Here is a 20,018-nt window from a genome sequence, read left to right on the forward strand (position 1 = left end):
AATTGTTTGCACAAGTAAACATATAGGGGCCTATTTATTATGGTGCGAGTGGACATGATCCGATATAGCAGATATTGTCCGCTGCACATCGATAAATGCCGACAGCATACGCTGTCGGCATTTATCATTGCACCAGCAGTTCTTGTGAACTGCAGATTTGCGGCCGCTAGCAGGGGGCGTATTCTATCAGGTTGATTTCTGACGATTTCTGTCAGCCACCTCAGAGCAGGCGGACAGGTTATGGAGCAGCGGTCTTTAGACCGCTGCATCATAACTTCTAATACCGGCGAGCCTGAATGCTCGCCAGAAACACGGGGGTTCAAGCTCCATACGGAGCTTGATAAATATGCCCCCTAGGCTGTTTATATCATAACAATTCCCTTTGTTTGTGCACTGCTTTATGGTGGTTTAGCAAATAATGTCTTCATGTGATGTTCTGCAGCCAGATAAGTGGCTTACAATAAATGTGCTTCACATTTAAAGGGACAGTAAACACCTTGAGATTTATATATAAAATGTATAGTTATGCACAACTAAACAACATTGCAGTATATTTTCATTATTTATTTTGCTCCCCTTTCAAGTAGTTTAGCTCTGAATATTGAGCAAGTATTTATTCTCAGAACTTGAAATGCAGCTGCTGAATTCTCAAGGCTAACACTGCTATGTATCTGTCCCTAATTGTCTTTATTAGATAACAAACAATGTACCAATCTTTATGACAGAGGCTAACCTTGATGTTTGTGAACTAAACCCCAGATTGGCTCCTCCAAATAAGGCAAAGGATGTATGGAGTTTGGCTATTGATAATTACAGTAAAAAGTATGTTAATTTGTTTTACAAATGTTAAGACTTGGCTGATTTGTTATTCTATAGTAACATGGCAGAAATGTCTAGTAATTACAAGGTGCATAGTCTCCCTTTAATAGATCTAAATACATTAGTGGTTAAACATTGAAATATTAGCACTGCTACAGAAATTTGCGGCGCTATACAAATAAATGACAATACTAATAATATTAATATTAGATAAAATATTGTCTATTGAAAAATTACTTAATTATATTACATTAAGGATTCTATGACAGAGGAAAATCATTATATATTATAAATGTTGATATATTTCAAGTCCATCATCTGTAGCATTTATGTTACTACTAGTTAATAAAAAGTTGCCCTAAAGGGCAGATTCTTATGCTTTCAACAATGGTTAATGGGCCCTCTGTATCAGCAAACATGAAAGAAAATAATGAATCTTAGAAATCTTAGCCAGTCATTTGTTAGTAAGCCACTACATCTAACACAGTGACAGGAAGTTAGTATGGCGTCAGCAAAGAACTATTCTGGTTTAATATTAACTCTCAAGAAATAAAACAGGTGATCAGGTGGACTCACGGTTGCATTGCCAAGACCAATATGCCTACAAGGAAAAGAGTTAAAGGGACAATGGTTATTCCTTTGTATATAAAAGTGTACAGCTTAGTTCAAATGCTATATTCAACCTCTTCCATATGAAACCATCATTCCAAATTTGCAAAAATATTTTATTACAACCCCTGTTTACAGGTAGAGATTGGTAGTCTAAATTTAAAGTGTATGTTTGAGTGTGTCTAACTTCATCAAGTATGGCTCAGTTCATACATTTTTTGAGTAACAAACCTTATGGCAGATTTGTGATTAGCCAAATTGTATCTCATGCTGCAGGATCTTTTGTCATAATGTAGGTGACAAATGTTGACATGAGATATTTCAGTTTGTAATGTAATGATTAAAGATACTCAGTTCACACTGTAGCCAGACAGATACTGACTAAACACAGAATCTCTGACCACCAGCTGGAAATAGAGACTGGCAGATATCAGACAAAATGGAGACCCAGGGCAGCCAGACAATGTGCACAGTGTGACAGTGGGGACATAGAGACTGAAGCGCACTTCCTCTTGTATACTGTACAAGATACAAACTCTTAAGGGATAAATACTTCCCAAAAATAATGAAAGAAATAACAGACTTTCCACAGATGTCGGAACAAGAAAGGCTATGTGTACTCTTAGGAGAAAACAACAAAGCTACAAGGATAGTAGCAAGATATGTAGCAGACTGTCACATGACCAGAACCCCCACTCAGACTATATGAACTATCATATTTACCCACTATACTCCTACTTTATAAATTGTTATTGATCTGATTTATTGTAACATATTACTTTGGCAACACATGTAATAATGTCATGCTAATAAAGTATTCTTGACTTGACTTGATAGTGAGAATCACAGAGGCGCCACACAGCAGGCAGATGATAATTCCAATAGACAAACACACACCAAATGGCAGCTCTTCAAAAAGATAGACGATTTGTATCTGTATAGTAAAAAGAACAAAAAAGTAGAAGGTGCTCTAATGGCGTATTATCTCCGGGGTAAGATCCCCAACACAATACGGAATCACCCCTTAGGAAAGGTACTCACAAAATCCAAGCACTTATCTGAAAGTGCAATATTAGACGGTCTGGGTAATTAGGAACTCCCCAGATAGCTCACAGTGTTCATCAAGCACCATACAGGATAGCAGGAACATAAGAACAAAACACTTCAAAACGTATCAGTAAGAAGTGATTTGTTAAAAAAGTGATAAAACATTAAAAGACAGCTGGACGTGTTTCACTGTATTTGAGTGTTTTGTCACTTTTTAAAGAAATCACTTCTTAATGATACATTTTTAAGTGTTTTGTTCTTATGTTCCTGCTATCCTGTATGGTGCTTGATGAACACTGTGGGAGATCAGGATAACCGCTTATACCGAGTGTGAGCTCCTAATTATCCAGACTGTCTAATATTGCACTTTCAGATAAGTGCTTGGAATTTGTGACTACGTTTCCTAATGGGTGATTCACTATTATGTGGGGGTTCTTACTCCGGAGATAATACGCCATTAGAGCACCTTCTTCTTTTTTGTTCTGTAATGTAGTTGAGGGATGAGTGAGGCATAGGCTGCTAGGGGAGACCGGCACCTAAGGAGATTGAAGCTTCATGTTAGAGGGAACAGGAAATTAGCCATTATCTGAGGATGGCTGCCATGGAATGTCAGATGCTAGAGATCCCATTCATTATTGTAACACCTCTAAACTTCAAAGGTGCCTATCACTATCAATTGCATTTCCTGTGTGATCGAAACCCCATTGTTTTGTATTTGCAAGGTAGTGCCCATTTTACATGACCAATGCTCTACTCAAGATAAGGAGATAGGTAAAAGAGCATGAACAGTTTCTAACAAATAAAGGAATAAGTAAGTACTAGAAGAAGAGATCCACAACTTATACCACTGAGCACCTCAGCTTTGTGGTCACCTTTCTTTGTATCTTCAAATGTTATGATCTACAAACATTCCCATTACTAGGGATACTCCCCCCTAAGATTAATCTTCCACCCTCCCATGGCTCACTTAGCCTCACAAAGCCTGTGCTCTGGTTAGACAAATGGGGAATTCTTTACTTGCTATTTGTAATGTTAATGTCTGGCTCATGTTATTATAAACAAACATCATTCAGAAAAATATCTTTTCCACACACACATGAAAAAACAAAAATTCTTTTTTCCCCCAAGTCATTAAATAATTTGAATATATTATTTTACAAAAAATATATTTTAATGGAGATTAAAATAAATAAATAATATTACAAGATTGTTTCCCAGAAAGTCAACAAACTAACGCCTAGATTTAGAGTTTGGCGTTAGCCGTCAAAATCAGCGTTAGGGGTTCCTAACGCTGGTTTTGGGCTACCGCTGGTATTTAGAGTCAGTCAGGAAAGGGTCTAACGCTCACTTTGCAGCCGCGACTTTTCCATACCGCAGATCCCCCTACGCCATTTGCGTATCCTATCTTTTCAATGGGATCTTTCTAACGCTGGTATTTAGAGTCGTGGCTGAAGTGAGCGTTAGAAATCTAACGACAAGACTCCAGCCGCAGCAAAAAGCCAGGAGTTAAGAGCTTTACGGGCTAACGCCGGTTCATAAAGCTCTTAACTACTGTGCTCTAAAGTACACTAACACCCATAAACTACCTATGTACCCCTAAACTGAGCCCCCCCACATCGCCGCCACTCTATTAAATTTTTTAACCCCTAATCTGCCGACCGCACACCGCCGCAACCTACTTTATCCCTATGTACCCCTAATCTGCTGCCCCTAACACTGCCGACCCCTATATTATATTTATTAACCCCTAATCTGCCGCCCCCAATGTCGCCGCCACCTAACTACACTTATTAACCCCTAATCTGCCGACCGGACCTCACCGCCACTATAATAAAGTTATTAACCCCTAATCCGCCTCACTCCCACCTTAATAACCCTATAATAAATAGTATTAACCCCTAATCTGCCCTCCCTAACATCACCGACACCTAACTTCAAGTATTAACCCCTAATCTGCCGACCGGACCTCACCGCTACTATAATAAATGTATTAACCCCTAAAGCTAAGTCTAACCCTAATACTAACACCCCCCTAAATTAAATATAATTTTTATCTAACAAAATAAATGAACTCTTATGAAATAAATTATTCCTATTTAAAGCTAAATATTTACCTGTAAAATAAACCCTAATATGGCTACAATATAAATTATAATTATATTGTAGCTATTTTAGGATTAATATTTATTTTACAGGCAACTTTGTATTTATTTTAACTAGGTACAATAGCTATTAAATAGTTAATAACTATTTAATAGCTACCTAGTTAAAATAATTACAAAATTACCTGTAAAATAAATCCTAACCTAAGTTACAATTAAACCTAACACTACACTTTCAATAAATTAATTACATAAAATACCTACAAATAAATACAATTAAATAAACTAACTAAAGTACAAAAAATAAAAAAGAACTAAGTTACAAAAAATAAAAAAATAATTTACAAACATTAGGAAAATATTACAACAATTTTAAGCTAACCCAAACCCCCCTTAAATAAACCTAACACTAAGCCCCTGAAGATCTCCCTACCTTGAGTCGTGTTCACCCAGCCGGGCACCTATGGACCAAAAGAAGACATCCGGAGCGGCAGAAGTCTTCATCCTATCCGGGCAGAAGAGGACATCCGGACCGGTAGACATCTTCATCCAAGCGGCATCTTCTATCTTCATCCATCCGGAGCGGAGCGGGGACATCTTCTTCCAGCCGACGCAGATCCATCCTCTTCTACCAATGCCTGCTTGTCGAATGACGGTTCCTTTAAATGACGTCATCCAAGATGGCGTCCCTCAAATTCTGATTGGCTGATAGGATTCTATCAGCCAATCAGAATTAAGGTAGGAAAATTCTGATTGGCTGATGGAATCAGCCAATCAGATTCAAGTTCAATCCGATTGGCTGATCCAATCAGCCAATCAGATTGAGCTCAAATTCTATTGGCTGATCGGAACAGCCAATAGAATGCGAGCTCAATCTGATTGGCTGATTCCATCAGCCAATCAGAATTTTCCTACCTTAATTCCGATTGGCTGATAGAATCCTATAAGCCAATCGGAATTCGAGGGACGCCATCTTGGATGACGTCATTTAAAGGAACCGTCATTCGGCAAGTAGGCGTCGGTTGAAGAGGATGGATCTGCGTCGGCTGGAAGAAGATGTCCCTGCTCCGCTCCAGATGGATGAAGATAGAAGATGCCGCTTGGATGAAGATGTCCTCTTCTGCCCGGATAGGATGAAGATTTCTGCCCAATGACGGACCTCTTCAGCCGCCGCTTGGATCAAGACTTCAGCACGATGATGGACCTCTTCAGCCTGATGATGGACCTCTTCAGCCCGATGATGGATCTTTTCAGCCCCCGCTTGGGCTTGGATGAAGACTTCGGAGCCTCTTCTGGACCGATCAGTGATACCCGGCGTGGTGAAGATATTTAAGGGGGGTTTGGGTTAGATTAGGAGTATGTGGGTGGTGGGTTGTAATGTTGGGGGGGGGTATTGTATGTTTTTTTTTTACAGGCAAAAGAGCAGAATTCTTTGGGGCATGCCCCGCAAAAGGCCCTTTTAAGGGCTGGTAAGGTAAAAGAGCTTTTCTATTTTTATTTTAGAATAGGGTAGGGCATTTTTTTATTTTGGGGGGCTTTGTTATTTTATTAGGGGGCTTAGAGTAGGTGTAATTAGCTTAAAATTGTTGTAATCTTTTTCTAATGTTTGTAAATAATTTTTTTATTTTTTGTAACTTAGTTCTTTTTTTATTTTTTGTACTTTAGTTAGTTTATTTAATTGTATTTATTTGTAGGTATTTTATGTAATTAATTTATTGATAGTGTAGTGTTAGGTTTAATTGTAGATAATTGTAGGTATTTTATTTAATTAATTTATTGATAGTGTAGTGTTAGGTTTAATTGTAACTTAGGTTAGGATTTATTTTACAGGTAATTTTGTAATTATTTTAACTAGGTAGCTATTAAATAGTTATTAACTATTTAATAGCTATTGTACCTGGTTAAAATAAATACAAAGTTACCTGTAAAATAAATATTAATCCTAAAATAGCTACAATATATTTATTATTTATATTGTAGCTATATTAGGATTTATTTTACAGGTAAGTATTTAGCTTTAAATAGGAATAATTTATTTAATAAGAGTTAATTTATTTTGTTAGATAAAAATTATATTTAACTTAGGGGGGTGTAAGTGTTAGGGTTAGACTTAGCTTTAGGGGTTAATAACTTTAATAGAGTAGCGGTGAGGTCCGGTCGGCAGATTAGGGGTTAATACTTGAAGTTAGGTGTCGGTGATGTTAGGGAGGGCAGATTAGGGGTTAATACTATTTCTTATAGGGTTATTGAGGCGGGAGTGAGGCGGATTAGGGGTTAATAACTTTATTATAGTATTGGTGAGGTCCGGTCGGCAGATTAGGGGTTAATAAGTGTAGGTAGGTGGCGGCGACATTGGGGGCGGCAGATTAGGGGTTAATAAATATAATATAGGGGTCGGCTGTGTTAGGGGCAGCAGATTAGGGGTACATAGGGATAACGTAGGTGGCGGCGGTATACGGAGCGGCAGATTAGGGGTTAAAAAAAATATGCAGGGGTCAGCGATAGCGGGGGCGGCAGATTAGGGGTTAATAAGTGTAAGGTTAGGGGTGTTTAGACTCGGGGTACATGTTAGGGTGTTAGGTGCAGACTTAGGAAGAGTTTCCCCATAGGAAACAATGGGGCTGCGTTAGGAGCTGAACGCTGCTTTTTTGCAGGTGTTACTTTTTTTTCAGCTCAAACTGCCCCATTGTTTCCTATGGGGATATTGTGCATGAACACGTTTTTGAAGCTGGCCGCGTCCGTAAGCACCGCTGGTATTGAGAGTTGCAGTGGCGGTAAATATGCTATACGCTCCCTTTTTGGAGCCTAAAGCAGCCCTTCTGTGAACTCTAAATACCAGCGATATTTAAAAGGTGCGGGAGAAAAAAAGCATGCGTAGCTAACGCACCCCTTTGGCCGCAGAACTCTAAATCTAGCCGTATGTTCACAATACTGATAAGATTAAGGCATAGATTTAATAAACTGCAGATGCTGCTTTCTACACCGAAGTTTCTGGCTTGCCAGAAATGTAAGTTAAGAAGCAGTGGTCCTTTTCGGAAGGCGTAGGCATTTAGCAATGTCAGGCGGACATGATTCGCTACAGTGAATAATGTCCGCCTGCCAATTGATACATTAACCCCTTAAGTCGTATGAATAATTGTAATTAGAGTTATTTATTTAGCTTTCATTTATACTGAAAACAAAATAAAAGTAGTCACACTTGTGAGCTACATTCTATTAAAATATACTTTTATTGTGTTTCATTAAAGGGACAGTATACAGTAAAATAGTTTTTCCCTTAACGTATTTCCAATGAATTGTTATACCAGCAGCTGCAGAGTATAAATGTATGAGAATTTGCATTTTCAGGTTTATTTGTTGATATTAAATTGCTGGTTTTGTGCTTTGAAACCATAGCCTATTGAAATGGGTTGACTTTGCAGGTAAAATGAGATCTCATTATGCTATCACTTTGTGTACATACACTTGCTTCCTTATCTTGTGTCTGTTTGTAAACCAAACCCCAATACTTAGAGAGAACAATGGAAAATTATCATTTTATTAGTTATCTCTTCTACCCCCCATACAAACACTGGGAGTGTATTTTCTTCTGCTGGCTGTGTTTACATTGCCTGTCAATATCTTGGACTTAAAAAGCTTTCAGTATATGTGGGGATACTACAGGCTAATTAAGCTATTTGAAATGCTGAAATAAGGGTAAACAAGCTACTTGTAAACAATTCAATACACTCCAGCAAGTGAAATAGACAATTTGGAACAAATTAAAGGACAGAAAAAATATGGATAAACTGTCCCTTAAAAAATGGTAGATCACGGCATACTCCAAGTGAGCTGATTGATGAGTCGACAATTGAATCCCTGAGCTTCCTTTCTTTTATTACCATTTATCTGTATAGCACTGTAAAATTTAATTGCGCTGGAATCCAAGTAAATATAAATAAACACATGTGCCCCAAACCTCAAACTCATAAGTCTTTGGAAGGGGTCATAGTACAGAGGCAAAAAAGCAAATCCGAATAGACTCTGGATAGAGATGAGAGATAGTAACTATCAACACAGACAGCTGCATATATCATTACTTCTCCAATGACTATAACAGCTTTGTATAACACCAATCCTACAGAAACAGCATGAATGCCAACAGTCCTCCCATTGCCAACTCACTTTTAAGGTGATCAGTGAAATTTGGAGATCACAACTGCACATTGTATCATACAGAAAAATGTCCCATCTGAATAACTAATATAGAAGAGTGCCAGTAAGCAGTGAAGCAGAACTATGCATGGCCTCTCATATATATATATGCTCTCAATGTGACAAGAAGCCCACAGAGCTTCCATGTCTAACTCTCCCAGCAGCGGCATCTACACTGACCAAACAAGGTGGTTCACCTGACTCTCAGGCACACTTGCTAGTAGCCAAGACAGTGATTTGTTTCCCTGCTCCGGGGCTCCTAATGGTCTGCCAGCAGCGATGGAAGGTGAATGAGTCTTCACTTTCTTTGAGACTATTATCTCAATTCTAACTAGAAGGGTCGGTGTAAAGCAGTAGTCATCCTCAGCTGTTGCAGGGAAATATTGAAAACAGCTCTGCAGTTCCTCTATCAAACATCAGAAATATAGATCCATGGGATCAATGATGGAGTTAAAAGCAGACTCTGCAGAGATCACTACATTGAAATTGTTACTGTTAGTAGATTTAATTAGTTATGGTACCTGTAATACCTCACATAGCATACCTCAGTATCTTAGTAAAAGGCTCATACAATGTATGGGCATTTGTAGTGGGCAAATGGCAGTATTTATTAACTGCAAATCACAGATTACTATGTGTGTGTGTGTGTGGGGGGGGGGAGGGGGGGGGTTAGTAGAAGGCATGATATGTAGATTTATTGGGATGTTCCTAAGGTGGGAATCATGTTTGGGGGCTTAGAGTTATAAGGGGTTTGGGAAGGGCACTGATTGTGTTTTGGATAGTAGCAATAGAGAGGAGGTCAGCCATTAGGGTTATTTGTGGAAATAAAGGTTCTGGTTAGTATTAACCGATAGTTCTTAGCGGTTAGAGTTATTTTCGTTGAAGTGATGATTAGGGTTTATTAACTAATAGTCCTTACCATATCACCCACCTTCTGCCCACATAACTATCCTTACCATGGCTCTTAAACATTATTAACCGTTGCCCCCATATTCAAACCTAAAGGAACTCCCTTCTTGATATACCGGACACCATCACCTGCTACAGTTACACGGCTCCATATGTTTTTGATTATAACTACTGAATAAAGACCCCATTCCTAAATGTTTGCAATCAGACATGAAAACATCAGCTTAGATTTGTTTTAATGACTTCAAGGCTATTCCAATCATTAAAAAGAGCTGGAAAAACAACATTTCTATTAGAAAACACTGAGAAATAAAACAAAACAAAAGTAGGTTTTCAAAAGTATTCTCAGTGACCTTCATCAACGAAAATTAATCAGGACCAATGCAAAAGTAAAACATGACAGATAATTAATATAGGGCTAGATTACGAGTAGAGCGTTATTTAACACTCCCTCTTGAGCATTAAGTTGTGCTCGTATTATTATGAGGTGAAAGTAAACTGTTTTCGCTTGCACAGTAATACGTTAAGCGCAAAAAGTCGAACTTAGAAAACCCATTCCCCCATAGAAGTCAATGGAGCAAAAAAAGTTGGAAAAAACTAACACCCTACTCACACGCAAACCCGATCATATATTCTTGTGTGCTAAACTGACATGAAATACGAATACTTCATTCCAATGATTTATTCATAAATACATATTTCTATAAATATATGTTTAACCCCTTAATGACCGCAGCACTTTTCCATTTTCTGTCCGTTTGGGACCAGGGCTATTTTTACATTTCTGCGGTGTTTGTGTTTAGCTGTAATTTTCCTCTTATTCATTTACTGTACCCACACATATTATATACCGTTTTTCTCGCCATTAAATGGAATTTCTAAAGATACCATTATTTTCATCATATCTTATAATTTACTATAAAAATTTTTATAAAATATGAGGAAAAAATTGAAAAAAAACACACTTTTTCTAACTTTGACCCTCAAAATCTCTTTGCTTTTTTTGCAAGTTATAGGGCAATAAGTAAAAGTAGCACTTTGCTATTTCCAAATTTTTTAAAAAAAAATTAGCGATAGTTACATTGGAACACTGATATCTGTCAGGAATCCCTGATTAACCCTTCACATATATATATTTTTTAAAAGAACACAACCTAAGGTATTAAACATGGGGTATTTTGACTCTTTCCATGCAACTATTTTACCACCAATCTATGCCAAAGTTTGAAAAAAAAAAAAAGTGGTGATTTTTTGACAAAATAGCAATTCAAGAATACATTTACTGAGAACGTTAAGGGTTACTGCCAAATAACACCCCAATATGTCTTCAGCAGCATCTCCTGAGTACAGTGATACCACCCATGTATAGGTGTGTCGGGTTCTCTGGGGGCTAAAAGGCCTTATTTTTAGGGGGCGCATTCCAGTTTTTTAACTTGGAATTTTCACATCTGTCATCATGCACCCATGTCCTATTTGGGACATTTCTGAAGCCGGACAATGCAAATTACCCCCATCAAACCATATATTTTTAAAAAGTAGACACCCTAGGGTATATCAAATGCTGGTATTTTAACACTTTGCATGCACTAATTCAACCACCAGTCTTTGTCAAACTTTTGGGTAGTCATTTTTTGTGTTATTTTTCACACGCATTGTACTTTAGGCATGGATTCTCAGTTCCTGTTATATGTTACTGACCAAAAACACCTCAATATGTGTTACTGCCAAAAAAAAACTCAATATGTATTCAACAACATCTCCTGAGTACAGTGATACCACCCATGTATAGGTGTGTCGGGTTCTCTGGGGGCTAAAAGGCCTTATTTTTAGGGGGCGCATTCCAGTTTTTCAACTTGGAATTTTCATATCTGTCATCATGCACCCATGTCCTATTTGGGACATTTCTGAAGCCGGCCAATGTAAATTACCCCCATCAAACCATATATTTTTGAAAAATAGACACCCTAGGGTATTTCAAATGCTGATATTTTAACACTTTCCATGCACTAATTCAACCACCAGTCTTTGTCAAACTTTTAGGTAGTAATTTTTTGTGTTATTTTTCACACACATTGTACTTTAGGCATATATTTTCAGTCCCTGTTATGTGTTACTGCCAAAAAAAAACTCAATATGTATTCAACAACATCTCCAGAGTACAGTGATACCACCCATGTATAGGTGTGTTGGGTTCTCTGGGGCTAAAAGGCCTTATTTTTAGGGGGCGCATTCCAGTTTTTCAACTTGGAATTTTCATATCTGTCATCATGCACCCATGTCCTATTTGGGACATTTCTGAAGCCGGGCAATGTAAATTACCCCCATCAAACCATATATTTTTGAAAAGTAGACACCCTAGGGTATTTCAAATGCTGGTATTTTAACACTTTCCATGCACTAATTCAACCACCAGTCTTTGTCATCTATTGGGCAGTCATTTTTTGTGTGTTATTTTTCACACACATTGTACTTTAGACATGAATTCTCAGCTCCTGTTATGTGTTACTGCCAAAGAAGACCCCAATATGTGTTCACCAACATCTCCTGAGTACAGTGATACCACCTATGCATAAGTTTCTTGGCTTGTTCGGGGGGTGTAATGCCAAATGTCCAACATGCGTTTGTGATTTTTTTTTCACATTTAACATATTTTCTTTGCCTATTGTCTTTTTGGGGGTATTTTAACATACCCCAATTTATTTGTTTCCATGAATGTGCATATTTTTGAAATGTTGACACCCCAAGGTATTGTATATGGTGTGCTTTGATGCATTTGAAGTAACTGTTTTAGCCAAAAAAATTGGAGAAAGTGTATGGTGGCATTTTTTCAATTTTCATTTTTACACACACATTGCTTTTTGACTATGATTTAGGAGAGACTGTTGTAAGTTAGTGCAAAAAAATACTTCAGGTTGTTTTCTGCTAGGCGCCCTGAGTACACCTATGCCCCCCATGCATAGGTTTGCCAGGATTTTGGGAAGGTTATGTTACAATTTTATGACTTGTGATTTTAGTTATTAAGTGAGAGTATTTCTTCTGATAGGCCTATCTTTAGTTTGGGGCCTATTGTAAACCCCACTTTAATTTATTGCCATGAATGTGCATATTTTTGAAATGTTGACACCCAAGGTATTGTATATGGTGTGCTTTGATGCCTTTGAAGCAACCGTTTTAGCCAAAAAAATTGGAGAAAGTGTATGGTGGCAATTTTTCAATTTTCATTTTTACTTGCTTTTTGACTATGATTTAGGAGAGACTGTTGTAAGTTAGTGCAAAAAAAATACTACAGGTTGTTTTCTGGAAAGGCACCTTGAGAACACCTATGTCCCCCATGCATAGGTTTGACAGGGGTTTTTGTAAAAAAAAAAAAAAAAAAAGAACAGCCCCATTTTAGAAAAAAAAATATATTAGTTAAATGTAAAAATCTGGCACATTAAAAGTAAAAAAATAACAACAAAAAATTTAACAGTAAACATAACAAAAAAAAATAACAGCAAATGTATTTATTTTTTAAAAATTGACCATTGTATGGTACCGCTTGAAGCAGTCCCCAATGCAGAGTCCAGGCTGTCCAGGGCAATCAGGACAGTGATATACAGTGTCCCTTCTCTGCCCCCTCTTGGTATAGACTCTGCATTTTTTTTGTGGTCTCTGCTTTGCGGCAGTAGGGGGGATTTTAAAAATAAAATGAGTAGCCCCAACTCTGCTCTCTCCCATAACCGCCCGGGGAGCAGGTGCATCATGGTACAAAATCCCCGAAATGATCTGGAGCTGAAATTGTAAAAAAAGTTTGTTTCATTCCGGGGTTTGCTTTTTTGAACAACAAAAAAGCGTTGTGGGTTGCAATCTGCATTAGGTAAATTGCAACCTTTTTGTACCAGGCCCTTGTCTTCCGCATAATTAGGTAGGGCTGCAGCAGCTGATCTGCCAGATCAACCCCACCCATATGCCGGTTATAAGACTTAATGCACACTGGCTTCCTTATGATCTCAGCTCTGCCACGTACAGAGACCGCCACCGTCCTCTCTGTGTGGATGGTGGTAAGAAGGTATACATCCTTCTTGTCTCTGTACTTAAGTGCCAACAGCTCCTCTTGGCGCAGAGCTGAGGTCTCCCCCCTTTGTAGCCGGGTGCGTACAAGTTGTCCTGGGAAACCTGTGCGGTTCTTTTTAATAGTACCGCAAGATACTGTATCAAAGCAATACAGTAGCTTGAACAAAAGGACACTTGTATAAAAATTGTCTAAGTACAAGTGATACCCTTTGTTCATTAGGGGTAATATCAGGTCCCAGACAATCTTGCCAGTGGTTCCCATATGTTCTGGGGAACCTGGAGGGTCAAGGTGGCTTTCCTTTCCCTCATACACCCGGAAGGCCTGAGTATACCCAGTCTCGCTCTCACAGAGCTTATACACCTTTACCCCATACCTGGAGCGCTTGGAAGGAATATACTGCTTGAATCCCAGCCTTTCCTTATACTTCATCAGGGATTCATCAACGCATATATTCCTTCCAGGTGTATAAGCCTCTGCAAACCTGGCAGAAAAGTGGGTAATCAGGGGGCGGATTTTATACAGCCTGTCAAATTGGGGATGCTCCCTAGGGGGGCACAGGCTGTTGTCGCTGAAGTGCATGAAATGAAGAATCATTTCATACCTCTGCCTCGACATACTCTGGGAGAAAATGGGGGTAGAGCAGATGGGGCTACTGCTCCAGTAGGAGCGAACGGAGGGCTTCTTTATGATGCCCATCAGCATAGTCAATGCCCAGAATTTTTTAAATTCTGGCACATTGATGGGGGCCCATTGCTGCTTTGCCAAATATGTTTCAGGCTTTGCAGCACGGTACTGATGGGCATATAAATTAGTTTGGGCGACAATGTTCCCCAATACATCATCACCCAGAAACACCTCCAGAAACTGTTGGGGGCTAAAACCTGCCACATCTATATTTATGCCAGCATTTGCTGTGAAGGGTGGGATATCTGGCCTCTGGAGATGAGGCGTTACCCACTCTTCAGCGGCAATGGCAGCAACACGCCTCCTTCTAGCAGGGGGCCTGGCAGGGGGGCTAGCAGCCACAGATACATCACTATCAGTTGAGACTGCATCTAATGATGTATCTGAGCATATGGCAGGGTCAAAATTGGGGTCTGAGTCATAGAGGCATCTGACTCTGACGCAAGGATGGCATATGCCTCCTCAGCACTATATGTTTTCTTTGACATTATTGTATCTGTCACAGAAAACCAAAATTAATTAATTAACTAAATGGCCTTTGGGTTTTTTTAAAAAAAAGTACAGCTATGCTAATGCCAGTGATTTATAGCGATCACTGGCAAGCTAGGGGTTAAATACTCTTTAAATTAAATTAAATTAACTAAATGGCTCTGAAAGGAGCCTTTGGGTTTTTAAAAAATTACAACAACAAAAATTAACCCCTAAAAAAATGCACAGACAGCAAAAAAGTACAGCTATGCTAATGCCAGTGATTTATAGCGATCACTGGTAAGCTAGGGGTTAAATACTCTTTAAATTAAATTAAATTAGCTAAATGGCTCTGAAAGGAGCCTTTGGGTTTTTAAAAAATTACAACAACAAAAATTAACCCCCAAAAATATGCACAGACAGCAAAAAAGTACAGCTATGCTAATGCCAGTGATTTATAGCGATCACTGGCAAGCTAGGGGTTAAATACTATTTAAATTAAATTAAATTAAATTAGCTAAATGGCTCTGAAAGGAGCGTTTGGGTTTTTAAAAAATTACAACAACAAAAATTAACCCCTAAAAAATGCACAGACAGCAAAAAAGTACAGCTATGCTAATGCCAGTGATGTATTGCGATCACTGGCAAGCTAGGGGTTAAATAGTCTTTAAATTAAATTAGCTAAATGGCTCTGAAAGGAGCCTTTGGGCTTTTAAAAAAAAATACAACAACAAAAATTAACCCCTAAAACAATGCACAGACAGCAAAAAAAAGTGCAGCTGTGCTACTGCCAGTGATTTATAGTGATCACTGGCAAGCTAGGGGTTAATGGCTCTGAAAAGAGCCTTTGGATTTTAAATTTTTTAACAAATAAAAGAAATAAATCTCTCTCTGCTAAAATACAGGTCTCTCTCTCTCTCCAACAAAATAGCAAGTGAGGAGAGGGAGGGAGATCCACACTGATCAGAGTCAATATTTACAAATATTGACCTGATCAGACAAATGGGAGATTTTATTATTATTATTATTTTTTGTGTGGGAAGGCTCAGATTGGGTGACCCTAGCTTGCCCCTATGATGAGGCAGGCTAGGGACACCCCCAGAGGCCCCATGATGCACTGGGCATCGCCATTTTGGAAGCCTCATGGGGGAGGGGGGGGGCTATATAGGGGCTTTTTTATTTTATTACCCGTTTTTTTTTTTCCCCATTTTTTATTTAATTTATATACTAACTAAGTGCCTCGACCCACCGAGGCACTTAGCACACTAGCAGAGCATCGGAAGCCTGTCCGATCGCTTCCGATGCTCTGCTGCACTGCCGGGCTCCACGTGGAGCAAAACCGGAAGTGATCACTCAAGGGGGAGTGATCAATCCGGTCCCGGCACTCCGGAACAGCACTGCAGGGATGCCTAGACATCGAGGCATCTCTGCAGTACTGTAATAGTGTCTGGAAGCGATCTTGATCGCTTCCAGCACTCACTTTAGCCGAGGACGTGCAGGGTACGTCGTCAGGCGTTAACTGCCTTTTTTTTTCAGACGTACCCTGCACGTCCTCGGTCACTAAGGGGTTAAATATATGTTTTTTGGTACAATATATCTATATATATATATATATATATATATATATATATATATATATATATATATATATACATGATTATATATAGGTATAGATATATACAGATAAATATAGGAATATCTATTTAAAATAAATATGTGGAAATTCACAGTAAAACACTTTAGTAAATATGAATATTGCATAAATATGTTTTCCATGTTTTCATCTACTTAACTGCTAAGGGCTCAAATGCACATATATATTGTATATGACTATATACAGTATCTCACAAAAGTGAGTACACCCCTCACATTTTTGTAACTATTTTATTATATCTTTTCATGTGACAACACTGAAGAAATGACACTTTGCTACAATGTAAAGTAGTGAGTGCACAGCCTGTATAAAAGTGTGAATTTGCTGTCCCCTCAAAATAACTCAATACACAGCCATTAATGTCTAAACCGTTGGAAACAAAAGTGAGTACACTCCTAAGTGAAAATGTCCAAATTGGGCCCAAAGTGTCAATATTTTATTTGGCCACCATTATTTTCCAGCACTGCCTTAACCCTCTTGGGTATGGAGTTCACCAGAGCTTCACAGGTTGCCACTGGAGTCCTATTCCACTCCTCCATGACGACATCACAGAGCTGCTGGATGTTAGAGGCCTTGCGCTCCCCCACCTTCCATTTAAAGATGCCCCACAGATGCTCAATAGGGCTTAGGTCTGGAGACATGTTTGGCCAGTCCATCACCTTTACTCTCAGCTTCTTTAGCAAGGCAGTGGTCGTCTTGGAGGTGTGTTTGGGTTCATTATCATGTTGGAATACTGCCCTGCAGCCCAGTCTCTGAAGGGAGGGAATAATGCTCTGCTTCAGTATGTCACAGTACATGTTGGCATTCATGGTTCCCTCAATGAACTGTAGCTCCTCAGTGCCAGCAGCACTTATGCAGGCTCAGACCATGACACTCCCACCACCATGCTTGATTGTAGGCAAGACACACTTGTCTTTGTACTCTTCACCTGGTTGCCACCACACATGCTTGACACCAAAAAAGTTTATCTTGGTCTCATCGGAACACAGGACATGGTTCCAGTAATCCATGTCCCTAGTATGCTTGTCTTCAGCAAACTGTTTGCAGCCTTTCTTGTGCATCATCTTTAGAAGAGGCTTCCTTCTGTGACGACAGCCATGCAGATCAATTTAAAGAAGTGTGCAGCGTATGGTCTGAACACTGACAGGCTGACCCCCACCCCTTCAACCTCTGCAGCAATGCTGGCAGCACTCATACATCTATTTCCCAAAGACAACCTCTGGATATGACACTGAGCATGTGCACTCAACTTCTTTGGTCAACCATGGTGAGGCCTGTTCTGAGTGGAACCTGTCCTGTGAAACTGCTGTATGGTCTTGCCCACCATGCTGCACCTCAGTTTCAGGATCTTGTCAATCTTCTTATAGCCTAGGCCATTTGTAAGTAGAGCAACAATTGTTTTTTTCAGATCCTCAGAGTTCTTTGACATTAGGTGCCATGTTGAACTTCCAGTGATTAGTATGAGAGAGTGTGAGAGCGATAACACCAAATTTAACACACCTGTTCCCCATTCACACCTGAGACATTGTAACACTAACGGGTCACATGACACCGGGGAGGGAAAATGGCTAATTGGGCCCAATTTGAACATTTCCACTTAGGGGTGTACTTACTTTTGTTGCCAACGGTTTAGACATTAATGGCTGTGTATTGAGTTATTTTGAGGGGACAGCAAATTTACACTGTTATACAGGCTGTACACTCACTACTTTACATTGTAGCAAAGTGTAATTTCTTCAGTGTTGTCACATGAAAAGATATAGTAAAATATTTACAAAAATGTGAGGGGTGTACTTACTTTTGTGAGATACTGTATGTGTACATATATAGGGATGTATATATCTTTAGAGATGTATATGTATGTATCTCTATGTTAAAGCCCTCTGCCTGCTTTTTTTTCTAACACTTGAGACCTCATATCTTTGAGTCCCCATAACTTTTTTTATGCAATATATTTTTGCACTTTTCTGTTTCGTGAAATAGTTAACCAGTGCTGTGGAGATGCAGTAATCATTCTCGCGTAAATCACAATTGTGCTTAAGCGATCGCTTTTACTTTCAATTTGTCGGAAAACACTAGCGATATACCCCTTATTGCTTGTGCGTAACTGTTAGCGCTCCACTCGTAATCTAACCTTTATTATTTAGACCAATTTAAATAATAGTACAATTAAAATATTTAAAATGTGGTTTTAACTTGAATATGAAATGTATTATGATTTTTTTATTAAACAAAACAAAATCTGAACTAAGCATGCACAAGAACTTTTTAACATTTAAAAGAAGCCATGCAAACTGCCAAGAAATGCCACTCAAAACAACCAAAAATAGGTCTTCATACAAAGACCTCACAAACACATGTGATTTATTTCACAAGGGAATTCTGATTGATTGGAATGGACTCCACAGCCTTTTTCTTTTTCCTTTTCTTCTATAATGCGTGTATACATTAAATAGGAGTCATAATTATTATGCTTAAATGAAAAAAATGATGTAAACTGATTAACTAAAGTCAGTGGAGACTGCCCTCTGCTGACTTCTTATTGCAGATATTAATAACATTGTGTGTATTAAATGTATACAAAGGTTAAACATTCCATATGTCACAATTATAAGAAACTGCCCTTAAAACCAAGACTTTCCCGAACTCACAAAACTCTTTACCATCAGAATAAAAAAACAATGATACAGGGAACTGGCAAAGGACCAATATGGTAACATTTACTGAAAACTTTAACCTGACAGTTAAAATAATTATTAATAATTATCACTAGACTAGAACAAATTTGCAGCAAATTAATTTCCTACCTAATCCAAATCCATTATCACTAACAGGTATGTCACCTGACTCAAACATAGAAAGGGAGAAAAGGAGACCCCCCCTGCTTTGTTACACACCCTTAGAAGATTTTAGGTCAACTACTTTAGGGAAAGGACACCTCAAGCAATAATTCAAGAACCACAATTTTACAAGCCCCACCCATCAGCTAGTCTGTTAGGGTCTTAAACATCTAGCTCTAAATAGGCCTGCAAATGACCACCACAAAGAGGAAATGCTTTACTCTGAAAGCAAAAACATTCTTGTCACCTCTTAAAATCATTCTCAACCAATAAACTAGCAAGACTTGCTGGATATTACATACAGTAGGAACCATATAACAAACGAACACCAGGAGATACAGATCCAAGTTTTCCCTTTAAGATGTTACTGTCATAAATCACAAAACCTCCTCCATGCTCTTTGATTAATCTTGATCTTTTTCCTAAAGTTCTGGCGTGCCGGAGGAAAAAACAACTGATGTATACATACTAAACTAGGATGCCATATTAGACCAAGCAATCCAAACAGGCCAAAGCATACACAGCCAAAGTGAAAATGCCTCACTAATACAACAAACATATTGGAGAAGGAAAAGGGTGGTTGTTTCATTGCTTAAACTTCCATTAGAGGTGTTAAAGACAAATGCTAAAGGACAATT

Source organism: Bombina bombina, chromosome 3 (genome assembly GCF_027579735.1).
Source record: "Bombina bombina isolate aBomBom1 chromosome 3, aBomBom1.pri, whole genome shotgun sequence".
Lineage (NCBI taxonomy): Eukaryota > Metazoa > Chordata > Amphibia > Anura > Bombinatoridae > Bombina > Bombina bombina.